This window comes from Scyliorhinus torazame, chromosome 1 (genome assembly GCF_047496885.1).
Source record: "Scyliorhinus torazame isolate Kashiwa2021f chromosome 1, sScyTor2.1, whole genome shotgun sequence".
Classification (NCBI taxonomy): Eukaryota; Metazoa; Chordata; class Chondrichthyes; order Carcharhiniformes; family Scyliorhinidae; genus Scyliorhinus; species Scyliorhinus torazame.
The window spans coordinates 206,621,579-206,637,079 of record NC_092707.1 but is presented as its reverse complement, the minus strand read 5'-3'; positions in this window follow the sequence as shown (position 1 = coordinate 206,637,079).

The window sequence follows — 15,501 nt, the reverse complement described above, 5'->3', positions numbered from 1 at the left end:
AGGCCACGGCAATGGTGATTAGTGCCTGGACACTCCGGTTCCGTGAAGGGTCACCCTCTGCTCCCCCTCCCGGGGCTTGGCCGGGTCACCCCCCCGCCAGCTCTGAGGCAGGTCTGGCAGCCTTTCCCTGCCATATCTCCTCTCCTGCTCCAGCCACGGCGTCCGTTTCCCAATTTATCAAAGCACAAGTGACATCAGGGGAAATTCCCCCCATTTTGGGGAAGAATCACAGAGTCCTCGGAGAATACCGGGTTAGGCCTTCTCATGATATGCAAACGGTGTCCACTGATCAAGTGGAGTAGAATGCATTGGCACCCTGTCGAGGCACCGGAGAAATGAAAATTTGCGTGCGCCCGGTGCCCGCCACGGTTTTGGCTTCACACCCAATTCTCCGCCCAATCGCCTTTTCCGATTTTGCCATCGGCCCACAGAGAATCTCGCCCATTTCTTAAATAGTGAAGGGCTGGGAAGTGTTGAATTTGAAAAACTTGGGTGTCCTTGTTCATGAGTCACTGAAAGCTAATGTGCAGATATAGCAAGCAATTGGGAAGGCAAATGGTATATTCGACTTCATTACAATATAGACTTAGAGATATCTTACTGCAATTGGTGAGATTGCGCTTGGAGTACTGTGTGCAGTTTTAGTATTACCTAACTAATTCCTGGGATGAAGAGATTGTCCAATATGAAAGATTAAAGAAACAGGATTTTTATTCTCTGGAGTTGAGAAGATTGAGAGGTGATCTCATTCAAACATGTGATATTATTATAACTGTAAGAACTGCAAGTGTTAATGAAGTGGCTAGAGTAGCCACTGTTACAGTTACAGCTATATAAGACAGTGAGGCTAAGCCTTGTGTGCAGGAGTTAGCTAGAGAGAGTCAGAAGTATGGATAGTGTAAGTGAGAGCAGATCATAGTTTATATCAGTAGTGAGATTAGCTGTAATGAGTATAGTTTAAATGTTATTAATCAACTGTGTATTCTTTAGGAGTACTTGTCGAATCCAAGTTAGTAGTGTTAATAAATGTACAGCTTTGTTTAAGTTCAAGCTATTCTGTGATCTTTGTGAACACTACGCCAACCGTCCTGAAATAAGCAACACAAATAACACCATAAAACATGCTAAATTCATGCAGGTCTCGACAGGGTGTAGAATTATAGAATTCCTACATTGCATATGTAGATGCAGGAAGGATGTTTTCCTTGGCTGGGGGATGTCTCCAACTATGAGACACAGGCTCAAAATGAGGGGGGAGACTATTTAGGACTGACATGGGGAGGAATTTCTTCACTCAGAAGGTGGTGAATCTTTGGAATTCTCTCCCGTAGGGGGCCATAGATGCTCAGTCATTAAGGATGTTCAATTCTGATTTTTGGAAACAATGTCAGGAATTCCGGGTGTCAAGCTGGAGCTGTTCCCATTGGTGGCCGTTTTTGGAGTGTCGGACCTGCCGGTGCTGCAGGTTGGGACGAAGGTAGATGTCTTGGCCGTCGCCTTGCCAGTAGCTCCGAGGTGAGTCTTGCTCGGGTGGAGGCCTTCGGTGTCTCCTGAGGATTTGGCCTGGTTAGGGAGCCTGATGGGATTTTTGTACCTTGAGAAGAAGTATGCCATGAGGGGGTTGGTGGATGGGTTTCACTCAAGGTGGCAGCTGTTCGTTGCCGTTTTCAAGGTGCTGGTTACCATCAGCTGTTGGGGGAGGGGTGGTGTTGGTCAGTCTATTAGAGTCTTCTTTGTGGGGGAGAGCTTGCGAGGGTGTTGTTGGGTGTAGTCTTGGTATAAAACTCTGTTGGGATCAGTTGTGTATTGAGGTTATTTTTGTAATAATGAAAATTTTGTTCAAATAAAAATATGTATTTTTAAAATTCTGGGACGGATAGATTTCTACACATTAAAAACACCAAGGGACATGGGGATACCGCAGGAAAATGGTGTTGAAGTAAAAGATCTAATTGAATGGTGGAGCGGGCGCAAAGGGTCTGCTCCAGCTCCTATTTCTTATGTTCTTCTGTAAGTCAAGAATGTGATAGAGCGCTCTCCACTTGTCTTAACACCAACCAGGACAAAGCTGCCTGCTTGATTGGCACCCCATCCACCACCATAAACATTCACTCCATTCAGCACTGATGCAACTCCCCAAGGCTCCTTCGATAGCATCCTCCAAGCCCGTAACCTCTACCATCTAGAAGGTCAAGAGCAGCAGATACAAGGAAACACCACGAGCCGCAAGTCCCCCTTCAAGCCACACACCATCCTGATTTGGATCTATATCACCATTCCTTCACTGTCACTGAGCCAAAATCCTGGAACACCCTCCCTGACACTGCACTGGTGTAACTACTACACGTGGACTCCAGTGGTTTATCATCACATTCAAGGGCAATTAAGATGGGCAATAAACACTGGCCTAGCCAGTGATGACCATATCTGATATAAAGTAAGTAGAAATAAAGACCTATCCTGTTCCTCGGCTAGTTTGGGACTTGAATTGTAGACCAGTAGAAATTGTCATGAGATCGGGCTGTGGACTTTCCAGAATGTGGAAGGAGGAATTTCCCTGGAAAATTTGATATTTCTTCCTGCGTGCCATCTGGTTGTGAGAGGCAAGTGAGAGGATTTGACTACAGTTCCCCTCTGACAGTGCAGATCCAGGCAGAAACGTTTCTGGTGAGTGTTATACTCCTCCCCACAAAATCTTCTTATTGTAAATGGGATTTGCACTGTCTCCAGCCCCAGGAATTTAGGGGCTATTTAGCACAGGGCTAAACAGCATGGTTCACTTCCCGTACCAGCCTCCCCGAACAGGCGCCGGAATGTGGCAACTAGGGGCTTTTCACAGTAACTTCATTTGAAGCCTACTTGTGATAATAAGCAATTTTCATTCATTTCATTTCATCTGAGGAGATGGTCACCAAGCTAGTCAGGGACGATGAGATAGGACTTCCCAGGAAGCCAGTGAGGATGCCTCTCACCTACAGCTGTCAGCAGTGCCTTCTAAACAAGAGATGTAATTAATTTACGAGCCTGCTTAGTCAATCACTGAATCTTTCTTTCCTCCATTCCAGGTACCGGTAATAAATGGCACTCAGTTTAAAATGGGCAGTCAGCGGTGTGCACAGCTGTATGGCTGCCTTGCCGGCTGTAACAATGGTATTCCGTGCCCGTCCACCCCGGTCCACCTCCTGGCCACCCCCCGGCCCTAGCAGACGCCCCCTGCCCGGCCAACAGACCAACTGTCAGTAACTATGGCGATGTTGGACACCTTCTCTCCTCCCGCTCTCGCCCTCAGCAGCCGCCACGTCGGTTTCACGATTTTTAAAAGCACAAGTGAACCATGCCGTCGGGAACCCGGCCATCGGAGACGGAGATTCGCAGAGACCCCGGAGAATACCGGATCGGGCCCACTAATGATACACAAATGGTGTCTACTGTACGTGCATTCCAGAACGCATTGGTGCCGCTGTTGAGGTGTGGAGCATTGTGATTTGGCATCAAACACCGCGGTGCCCTCTGCGATTTCGGCGTCGGTACCGATTCTCCGCCCAAACGCCTTTCCCGATTTCGGCATCAGCTAACAGACGTTCCCGCCCTCTGTCCAGTTGATATTATAGCTGGACAGCAAGATGCCAGAATGGAACCCTGGCTCAAAATACCGTAACGTTTGACCTTTTTTCAGAAAACATTCTCCCCTTCCTAGGGAGCTAGAATGGCACCGGACAGCTGCGCGCTGCTCCAGCGCCAAAATGTGGCCCGACACGGCCGGCGCGAGTCCACGCATGCGCACCACGGCTGTCTCTGCGCCGGCCCCCGGGCAACACGGCGGAGTCCTACAGGGGCCCAGTGCAGAGGAACATAGCCCCCCCCCCCCACCCCGGAATGAGCACACCCGCCGATCGGTTGCCCCCAATCACGGGCCTGGCCACCATGGAGGACAGCTAAGGAGTCGGCTCTCCCCGCCCCTCCCACTAGGACAGCCCCCGCAGCCAGAATGCCGACATCCCGCTGGGTAGGTCCATACGCGAACGACGCCGGCGGGACTCAGTGGGCACTCGGCCTGCCGAACGCGAAGAATCACCGCGGGGGCCGCTTTCAATGGCCCCCGACTGGCGCCGCGGCGACTGCACTGCCGCGATTGGCGACGATTCTCCGGTCACTGGAGAATCGGCGGCCCAGCGTCGGAACGGCGTGGCAGGATTTGCGCGCCCCCCCCCCCACCCCCCGGTGATTCTCTGACCCAGCGCAGGCTCAAAGAATCCCGCCCCATAGGTGAACAGAATCACAGGATGACCAAAGAGCTTTTAACAGCAAAAAAATGTATTAAAATGAAAAGTTGGATGATAATACAGGACTCCTTTATTCCCACTTACCTTCACAAATGTACACGGATTTAAAGGACAACACGGGTTATAAAATATATCTTGTGCTGTAATGTTCTCAGTAAACACACAGTCCCTGTAAACAAACAGGCTTACTGTGGTCAGATACACCCCAGTCTGAAACCAAGGGGCAGGTGCCATCCAATCAGATTTCTGGGGCGTCATTCTCCGACCCCCCAGAGTCGGAGAATGGCCGTTGGCCGCCGTGAATCCCGCCCCCGCCGGTTGCCGAAGTCTCCGAAGGGAGAAAAGTTGGCGGGGCGTTAATGCACCGCTGCCGTCGGAGAATGTCACGGCCTGTCGATATTCTCCCTTCCGGATGGGCCGAAGTCCCGTCGAAGTGATGACCGTTCACGTCGACGTAAATTAAACCTCCTTTTCATCGGCGTGACCCTGTGCTCCAGGTTCATGCCGACCAGCGTGGAGGTGAGTGACGGCCTGGGGGGTTGGCTCTGGGCAGGCGATGGCGTGGCCGCTGTCTGAATGCGTGAGGAGAGGTGTGTCTCGGGTTGTGTGTGTGTGTGTGCGGCGGGGGGGGGGGGGTGGTTAGAGTAGGCTGGGCTCCGGGGGAGTGCCGGGAGGGGGTCCGTGCCGGGATGGAGGTTGGACGGGGGGTCCGTGCCGGGGTGGAGGTTGGGGGGGGGTCCGTGCCGGGGTGGAGGTTGGGGGGGGTCCATGCCGGGGTGGAGGTTGGGGGGGGTCCGTGCCGGGGAGGGGGATCGGGGGTCCGTGCCGGGGTGGAGGTTGGGGGGGGGTCCGTGCCGGGGAGGGGGATGGGGGGTCCGTGCCGGGGTGGAGGTTGGGGGGGAGTCCGTGCTGGGGTGCAGGTTGGGGGGGTCCGTGCCGGGGAGGGGGATGGGGGGTCCATGCCGGGGTGGAGGTTGGGGGGGGGTCCGTGCCGGGGAGGGGGATGGGGGGTCCGTGCCGGGGTGGAGGTTGGGGGGGGTCCATGCCGGGGAGGGAGATGGGGGGTCCGTGCCGGGGTGGAGGTTGGGGGGGGTCCGTGCCGGGGTGGAGGTTGGGGGGGGGGTCCGTGCCGGGGTGGAGGTTGGGGGGGGGGTTCGTGCCGGGGTGGAGGTGGGGGGGGGGGTCCGTGCCGGGATGGAGGTTGGGGGGGGGTCCGTGCCGGGGAGGGGAATGGGGGGTCCGTGCCGGGGTGGTGGTTGGGGGGGGTCCGTTCCGGGGAGGGGGATGGGGGGGGGTCCGTGCCGGGGAGGGGGATGGGGGTTCCGTGCCGGGGTGGAGGTTGGGGGGGGTTCCGTGCCGGGGAGGAGAATGGGCGGTCCGTGCCGGGGTGGAGGTTGGAGGAGGGTCCGTGCCGGGGTGGAGGTTGGGGGGGGGGGGGGTCCGTGCCGGGGTGGAGGTTGGGGGGGGTCCGTGCCGGGGAGGGGGATGGGGGGTCCGTGCCGGGGAGGGGGATGCGAGGGCAAGTGAGTTGGTCCACCTGGCCAGGTGCCAGCCTCCAACAGTTGGACCCATGCGGTCCATGCCACCTGGCTGGGGGGAGGAGGGGATATGGGCAATGATGACATGTCGTCGTTCCCCTCCCCCCCAACAGGCCGTCATGTTTTCCGATCATCCAGCGATGTTGGCCGCCGTGGCGGCAGCCGCTCATGTCTATGTTGCTCTGGATGAGGAGGAGGAGGAGGAGGAGGAGGAGCGTGCCAGAGAGCGTGCAGAGGGACAGGCGGCAGCCGCCCAGACTGGAGGGACACCTGACCGACAGGATGAGGAGGGGGAGGAGGACGTCGCGGCCCCACGGCAACGGAGGGACTCGAGGGCGCCCCGTGTGTACCGGCCCCGGCAGTCAGACCAGGACCTCACGGACCGGGAATGCAGGAGGAGACTCCGGATGAGGCGGGAAACCGTGGCACACATCTGCCACCCACACCTGTCACCGCGTGGCACTGGCGGGGGACACCCTCTCCCCGTGTCCGTCAAGGTTACGGTGGCCCTGAACTTTTATGCAACGGGGTCATTCCAGGCACCGAGTGGGGACCTGTCCGGCATATCGCAGACATCGGTGCACCGGTGCATCCGGGCAGTGACAGATGCCCTATATGCCATGGTGCACCGCTCCAACCGCTTCCCCGTGGACCGGGCCAGCCAAGATGCCCGGGCCGTGGGCTTCTCTGCCGTGGCCGGGTTCCCCATGGTCCAGGGCGCGATCGATGGGATGCACGTTGCCGTGCGGCCACCTGCAGATAACAGGGCCGTGTTCACCAATAGGAAGGGGACCTATTCGATGAACATACAGGTGGTCTGCGACCACCGCATGATGATACTGCACGTCTGCGCCCGTTACCCAGGCAGTGTGCACGACTCATACGTGTTGTCGCGGTCATCCATCCCCGGCATGTACGAGGGACGCCATCCCCGGCTGAGGGGCTGGTTGCTGGGCGACAGGGGCTACCCATTGCGATCGTGGCTGATGACGCCTATACGGAGGCCACGCAATGAGGCAGAGAACCGCTACAATGATGCCCATGTAGCGACAAGGGGAGTGATAGAGAGGTGCTTTGGCCTGCTGAAGATGCGTTTCAGGTGCCTGGACCTCTCTGGGGGCGCCCTCCAGTATCGGTCAGATAGGGTCGGCCGCATCATTGTGGTGTGCTGCGTCCTGCACAACATAGCCCAGCAGAGGGACGATGTGCCACAGGCAGAGGAGGGCGGAGTGGAGGAGCAGCAGGAAGAGGCGCAGTCCTCCCCAGATGAGGGGGATGGGGGTAATGGTCAGGGCAGATGGGGTAGACACAGGCGGGTGGCTGTCCACCGTTACCGGCTGGCCCAGCGGGCACGGGACAGACTGATAGCCGCCCGCTTCACTGACTAGATCGGCGTGGGAATCGGGTAGTATGGCCACAGACCGCACACCATGGCAACAGCCGACCACCCACACCCCCCACTCATCCACCCACCCAGCACCCTCAGCCCCCTCCCCAAACACACCCACCCCACCCGCATGCACACCATCCCCCCCATTGCCGATCCACCTGCGGCACAACGGGCCGGGTTCACACAGTTGCGGGTGGACGCGCGTCTATTGCAGGCCATGGAGGATGATGACAACCCGCCCTGCGATGAGCTCCTGGCTCTACATCGTTGGACTATGTCTGACCCATGGCCACAGTACCACCATCCACCCGGACCATCCCTGCATGCGGCTGTGACACTGCAGCGCACGGTCCCGTCCTCTGCCCGGGGGATGTTGATGGCGGCCCAGGGGGAAGGGGGCAGACTCACCTGGGGCTGAGGTAAGACCACCCCTCACACACACACTTGCGCTCAACGTACATGACACCCCCGCACGCTTTGGACAGAGCACAAAGGCAGCTTCTGTAGGTGTAACATTGACTTTAATAACCAAACGAGTTCATGCACGTGCCCTAGCCCCTAAAACTCATCTGTGCCCTGCACCCGTGCCAACTTACTCAGTGTCTAATTGTTTGGCCTTACGGGCCCTTTGACTACGTCTACGTGGTTCCCCAGACGGTACAGATGAACTGGAGGTGGACTCCTGTGATTCCTGCCCTCTGACACTGGATCCCTTTGGCGGCCGTTTCCTGGGGCGTCCTGGCCTAGATGGGCCAGGCTGCGGCCTGGGCGACTGGGATGGCGAGCTGCCAGCCTGTCCTGCCCGTTGCCCACCCGATGCACCTGGGACGGAAGGGGGGGAGTCCGAGGTGTCGCTGTGTACCGGGACCTCCCCTACAGGGGGAACCGGGACGGACCACACCACCTCCTCCTCCCTCGGGGTGCCCGATGGCCCCCAGGCCTCTACATGGGTGGGGGATGCGAACGGACTGGCCATCCGACGCCCCCCCGACATCTGGCGCTGCCAGTCCTGGAGGCCCGTGCTGGTATCGACAGGGGTCTGCAGGTTTGCAGCCATGGAGCCCAGGGGGTTGGCAAACCCTGTCTGTGACAGTGCGACACCGGCTCGCACATGGCCACTGGCGCCGATTCCCTCAGCGATGGCCTGCAGAGACTGGGCCATGGCCTGCTGAGACTGGGCCATGGCCTGCAGAGACTGGGCTATGGTGTTGAGCGCCTCTGCCATCTGGCGCTGGCACTGGCTCATGGCCTCCTGTGAGAGGGCAGCCATGTCCTGGGCCACAGACGCCGCCTGCACGGAAAGCCCCAGGCCTCGCAAACCGTTCCCCATGTCTGACACCGTCGCACCCATTGCCTCCACCGTGGACGCCACCCGTGCGGTGTCAGCCTGGGTGGCACGCATGACCGGCACCACTCCCAGCTCCTGGACACGGGTGGACTCCTCCACCTGCGACTGCAGCCGCCGCAAGCCACCCGTCACCCTATTCGCTCGTCTCCGGGTCGGTGGTTGCATCGGATCTATGTGTGGGTATGGTAACTCCAGGAACCCGGGATCCATCTGGGCGGTCTGCATCTGCGGGGATGGGTGCCTGGACGTTTTGTCCTGCGATACACAATGAAGCATGCATGGGTAGACATCAGGCAGTGATCAGGTGATATGGGGGAGGGGGATATAGGGGAAGGGGGATATGGGGACGGGCTGTCGGTGGCTCACTTGCTAGTACGCCCCCGACCTCTGCATCAGCAACCTCCCGGTCGTCAGGTCCGCCAGCCAGTTCCAGGGCCCTTTCCTCGTGTTCGGTCAGTGGCCTCTCATCAGCGGGGCCTCCTCCAGTCCTCACATGCTCCCTATTGTTGTGTGCGCGCTTCTCCTGTGGGGGGGGGGGGGGTGGCAGGGGTAAAAGGCAACACTGTTAGGCAGGTATATGAATGCACGCCATCGGTTGCGCGTGCATTGCAGAGGTTAAGGTTAGGGCTGGATTCACTTTGGGATATGGGGGATATGGGGGAGGGGGGGATATGGGGGAGGGGGGATATGGGGGAGGGGGGATATGGGGGATATGGGGGAGGGGGGATATGGGGGAGGGGGGATATGGGGAGGGGGGATATGGGGAGGCTCACCCTGCCTGCTCTGACGAGGTCGTTCACCTTCTTGTGGCACTGGGTGCCTGTCCGTGGTGTCAGGGCCGCAGCGGTGACGGCCTCTGCCACTTCCCTCCACAGACGCCGGCTGTGGCGTGGGGCAACTCTGCGGCCGTGTCCGGGATACAGGGCATCCCTCCTCTGCTCCACCGCGTCCAGGAGCGCCTCCACATCCCGTGACTCGAACCTCGGGGCTGAGCGGCGGCCAGCCATCCAGTCGGGTGTTCCGGTCGGGTGGGGGGGAGCAGCGCGGCCTTATGAGCCGTCACGCCGTGCAGCGCGTATGGCGCTGCACGGCGTGAACCACTGCGCAAGCGTGGATCCCGTTATGTCGCTGCTAGCCCATTTCGGGCCGGAGACTATCGACCCATTTTTCCGACATGACGCAAGTCGGATTTGCGCCGTTCTTTGCGCCGATCGGCGGACTTTCCGCCGATAACGGAGAATTTCGCCCCTGGTCTGAGCAAGTATCCACTTCCAGGTTTCACAACTCTCCTTTCAGTATTCCGTTGTCTTTATTCACCACATGCCTTCAAGCTTTCAAACAAATTCTCTGCTACAGCCACCAGTGGCTTCGCAATTGCTTCAACCATCACTCCACAGGCTGTAGTAAAATATCATAAACCTTTTCATTTCAGATATCCCACTAGCTGACTTCATTTATTGCTTAACTTTTCAGCTCTCTTTTTAACTTCAATGATTAATACACTGTTCTAGTCCCCCTTTTCATTTTTTACTTTAATCTTCTAGGAAGCTTCTCTTCAGTCTCTTGTTTCTAGAACCAACTGTCCTTTAGTTTCTGGACTTGCTTTCTTATCCATTATTCCATTGTATGGCTTTTTTTGGAGAAGAGCTGAGAGCTGTTCACTTTCTAGCTTCCTAGGTCCAACTGCAATGAATTCAGTTAAACAAAATCACAAGGTCTGTCTTTCCCTAAAAGTGGCCCTTGGTTGCTAAGTAACATCTCATTATATCCCTAAGCTCCTTTTTACTTTAGCCTTTGTAAACTCGCCCATTAAAATTCAGACATAGTGTGCTGGATTCTCCGCCACATCGGGAACTCCACTACCGGCCATGGGCAGCGGAGAATCCAATGTTGGGAAGAAAACGGGATCAGCACCGGCCCGATGCTCCTGTCCCCCACTGCTGTCAGGTTTGAGGTTCAGCCCTGCACTAGCGGGAGGATGTAAATGGGTCATTAAGACCCATTTGCATCCTATTAACCAGCCGGGCACCATATTCTCTGGGCCTTCGTGATTCCCCAGTCCTACATCACATGGACTGCAGCGGTTCAAGAAGGAAGCTCATCATCATCTTCCCAAGGGAAAATAAGGATAGGCAATAAAAAATCTGTTCAAATCAGTGACACCAACACCCTGTAAAAGAATTTAAAAATACTTCGCGGCTAACCATCTTCCCGAGGGCAGTTTAGGAAAATGGTGTGCTACAGCTTTTAACCTTTCTCCACCACCTTCTATCCACCCCTGTCACCCACCAATGTCCCCTCTTCACCCTCTATCCACACCAATATCGCCATTCCTCTCTCTTCTGTCACCCTTCAACCTCCCCCTGTTGCCCTGGACCCTATTACTATCTACCCCCACATGCAACCCCTCCCCTCAGAGATTGCACTCGTTACCATCCCCAGCCCAATCTGACCCCTCCCATTATCGAACCCACCTGTGTACCCTGTCTCTATAACCACCAGGATGCCTTCACCTACCCAAGTATTACCCTGGATCTGCCATCCTACCGCATTCCACTCCCCCCTCTGTCTCTTCCCTCCTCTGACTGGTATTCTCAGATTAACACCAAGATCCCATTGTGGATAGCATCGACCCTGCCCTCTGGGACATTCTTTCCTCCCCCACCCGCCCCTTTCCCAGACAGTGTCCCTCCTGCTCCCCTTTCCATTCTTCACCTGCCTACTGTTTCTAGCCTTGACACAGCTTTTGCTACCAGCACCTGATATAAGTGAAATTATGAGTTGTCCTCAAGAAGGAGAAAGCAGCATCTAGAACATAGAACATACAGTGCAGAAGGAGGCCATTGGGCCCATCGAGTCTGCACCGACCCACTTAAGCCCTCACTTCCACCCAATAACCCCTCCTAGCCTTTTATTGGTCACTAAGGGCAATTTAGAATGGCCAATCCACCTAACCTGCACGTCTTTGGACTGTTTGTGGAAACCGGAGCACCCGGAGGAAACCCACGCAAACATGGGGAGAACGTGCAAACTCCACACAGACAGTGACCCAGCTGGGAATCGAACCTGGGACCCTGGTGCCATGAAGCCACACTGCTTTCCACTTGTTCTACCGCGCCACCCTAAACTGACCTCAAAGTGGTTGAAGAAGTGAAACTCATCTCTTATATAAAGTCAGAAAATTGAGCACGCTATTTCCTCGCTGGTGTGAAACTTAATTTGGAAGGGGAGTTTAATTCCAGCGAGGTGGCACTTCAATGAACATGCATGAGATGCTAATGCATGCAGAAGTGGTTCTCGATATTAATTACATTTTTCTTTTTTAAACACCAATGCCTGACAGGGTCTTACAAACAGCCACCCTGACGTTGCAAAGCAAGACATGGTGAATAGCATGATGTGTGGTTAACACATGGCCTGGCATGTATGTTTAACCTTGTTACGCTAACACAGCAAATTTCCAAAGGTCTTTGAACATTGATGCAAACTTCTCATATTGAAATATTTGGATTGTGAACCTAGTGACTGTGGTGATGTGCATCACTGTAAATACATGTAAGCTAGACAGACACTAGAGGGAGCACCAGAAACATCACACACACACACTCAACCAATAGATAAGTTAGATAGGAGGCGACCAATGGACATTCACGATACACAAGGAGGTGACACGACCACAGGGGGGCATTACACCAACCCATACATAAAGGACACCACACACATGATCAGCCCCTTTGGCCAGTGGAGACAGTCAGTGAGGAGAGGCACAGGGGTGATTTATTATCACACCCACCACGTGGAAGACAGCAGCTGGTTAGTCAGTTTAGGTAGCTACATTAGGATTAGCAGTCGTGTCGAACTCAAGTTATAAAAGTGTACATAGTGTAAATAAATGAGTTGAAGTTATTTACACGTCTCGAACCTCCTTGACAAATGCAACACAAGGAAGCCGCTTATGTTACAAAGGAAACATAACAAAACATGGTACCAGTACTGAACTGCTTAAATCCAGATAGCCATACCTCAGCGTACAGTGACAACCAGCAATACCCAGGCAAGAAGTACGAGCTCCCGGTTCCGCAGCAGCTTCAGTGCCACGCCGATCTCCGCGAAAACTGGGAGCTATTCCGGCAAACATTTGAACTCTTCCTGGTGGCAGCCGAACTTAAAGAACTGGCCGATGATGAAAAAATAGAGTTTCTCCTCACCATCGCCGGTGCCAGAGCAGAAGAAATCTTTTAAAAATTCAAGTTCTCCAAGGGGCAAAACAGGTGCGACTTCCAGGCAGTCCTGGACAAATTCAGCAAATACTGTGAGGAAAACATACTCCAATCAGCAAGAAAAGGTAAGAGAAGTGCCAGTACTCACCTCGAGGCCGAAATCCCGGACCAGATAGCGATTTGGGTCGAGGTCGGCGGCCATCTTGCTAAAGGTGCGAGAAGTGCGCAGAACCGGTTCGTTTGCGCATGTGCGAGACGCCGTGCAATCAAGAACATAGAACATAGAAAATACAGCACAGAACAGGCCCTTCGGCCCACAATGTTGTGCCGAACCTTTGTCCTAGATTAATCATAGATTATCATTGAATTTACAGTGCAGAAGGAGGCCACTCGGCCCGTTGAGTCTGCACCGGCTCTTGGAAAGAGCACCCTACCCAAACTCAACACCTCCACCCAACACCAAGGGCAATTTTGGACACTAAGGGCAATTTATCATGGCCAATCCACCTAACCTGCACATCTTTGGACTGTGGGAGGAAACCGGAGCACCCGGAGGAAACCCACGCAAACACGGGGAGGATGTGCAGACTCCGCACAGACAGTGATCCAAGCCGGAATCGAACCTGGGACCCTGGAGCTGTGAAGCAATTGTGCTGTCCACAATGCTACCGTGCCTCCCTTAAGAACAAATAAATCTACACTATATCATTTTACCGTAATCCATGTACCTATCCAATAGCTGCTTGAAGAACCCTAATGTTTCCGACTCAACTACTTCCACAGGCAGTGCATTCCATGCCCCCACTCCTCTCTGGGTAAAGAACCTACCTCTGATATCCCTCCTCTTTCTTCCACCTTTCACCTTAAATTTATGTCCCCTTGTAATGGTTTGTTCCACCCGGGGAAAAAGTCTCTGATTGTCTACTCTATCTATTCCCCTGATCATCTTATAAACCTCTATCAAGTCGCCCCTCATCCTTCTCCGTTCTAATGAGAAAAGGCCTAGCACCCTCAACCTTTCCTCGTAAGACCTACTCTCCATTCCAGGAAATATCCTGGTAAATCTCCTTTGCACCTTTTCCAAAGCTTCCACATCCTTCCTAAAATGAGGCGACCAGAACTGTACACAGTACTCCAAATGTGGCCTTACCAAAGTTTTGTACAGCTGCATCATCACCTCACGGCTCATAAATTCAATCCCTCTGTTAATGAACGCGAGCACACCATAGGCCTTCTTCACAGCCCGATCCACTTGAGTGGCAACTTTCAAAGATGTATGAACATAGACCCCAAGATCTCTCTGCTCCTCCACATTGCCAAGAACTCTACCGTTAACCCTGTATTCCGCATTCATATTTGTCCTTCCAAAATGGACAAGCTCACACTTTTCAGGGTTAAACTCCATCTGCCACTTCTCAACCCAGCTCTGCATCCTATCTATGTCTCTTTGCAGCCGGCAACAGCCCTCCTTACTATCCACAACTCCACCAATCTTCGTATCGTCTGCAAATTTACTGACCCACCCTTCAACTCCCTCATCCAAGTCATTAATGAAAATCACAAACAGCAGAGGACACAGAACTGATCCCTGTGGTACGGCACTGGTAACTGGGATCCAGGCTGAATATTTGCCATCCACCACCACTCTCTGACTTCTATCGGTTAGCCAGTTCGTTATCCAACTGGCCACATTTCCCACTATCCCATGCCTCCTTACTTTCTGCAGAAGCCTACCATGGGTAACCTTATCAAATGCTTTACTAAAATCCATGTACACTACATCCACTGCTTTACCCTCCTCCACATGCTTGGTCACCTCCTCAAAGAATTCAATAAGACTTGTAAGGCAAGACCTACCCCTCACAAATCCATGCTGACTATCCCTAATCAAGCAGTGTCTTTCCAGATGCTCAGAAATCCTATCCTTCAGTACCCTTTCCATTACTTTGCCTACCACCGAAGTAAGACTAACTGGCCTGTAATTCCCAGGGTTATCCCTAGTCCCTTTTTTGAACAGGGGCACGACATTCGCCACTCTCCAATCCCCTGGTACCACCCCTGTTGACAGTGAGGACGAAAAGTTCATTGCCAACGGCTCTGCAATTTCATCTCTTGCTTCCCATAGAATCCTTGGATATATCCCGTCAGGCCCGGGGGACTTGTCTATCCTCAAGTTTTTCAAAATGCCCAACACATCTTCCTTCCGAAGAAGTATTTCCTCGAGTTTACCAATCTGTTTCACACTGTCCTCTCCAACAATATCGCCCCTCTCATTTGTAAATACAGAAGAAAAGTACTCGTTCAAGACCTCTCCTATCTCTTCAGACTCAAGACACAATCTCCCGCCACTGTCTTTGATCGGACCTGCCCTCGCTCTAGTCATTCTCATATTTCTCACATATGTGTAAAAGGCCTTGGGGTTTTCCTTGGTCCTACCTGCCAAAGATTGTTCATGCCCTCTCTTAGCTCTCCTAATCCCTTTCTTCAGTTCTCTCCTGGCTATCTTGTATCCCTCCAATGCCCTGTCTGAACCTTGTTTCCTCAGCCTTACATACGTCTCCTTTTTCCTCTTAACAAGACATTCAACCTCTCTTGTCAACTATGGTTCCCTCACTCGACCATCTCTTCCCTGCCTGACAGGGACATACATATCAAGGACACGTAGTACCTGTTCCTTGAACAAGTTCCACATTTCACTTGTGTCCTTCCCTGACAGCCTGTG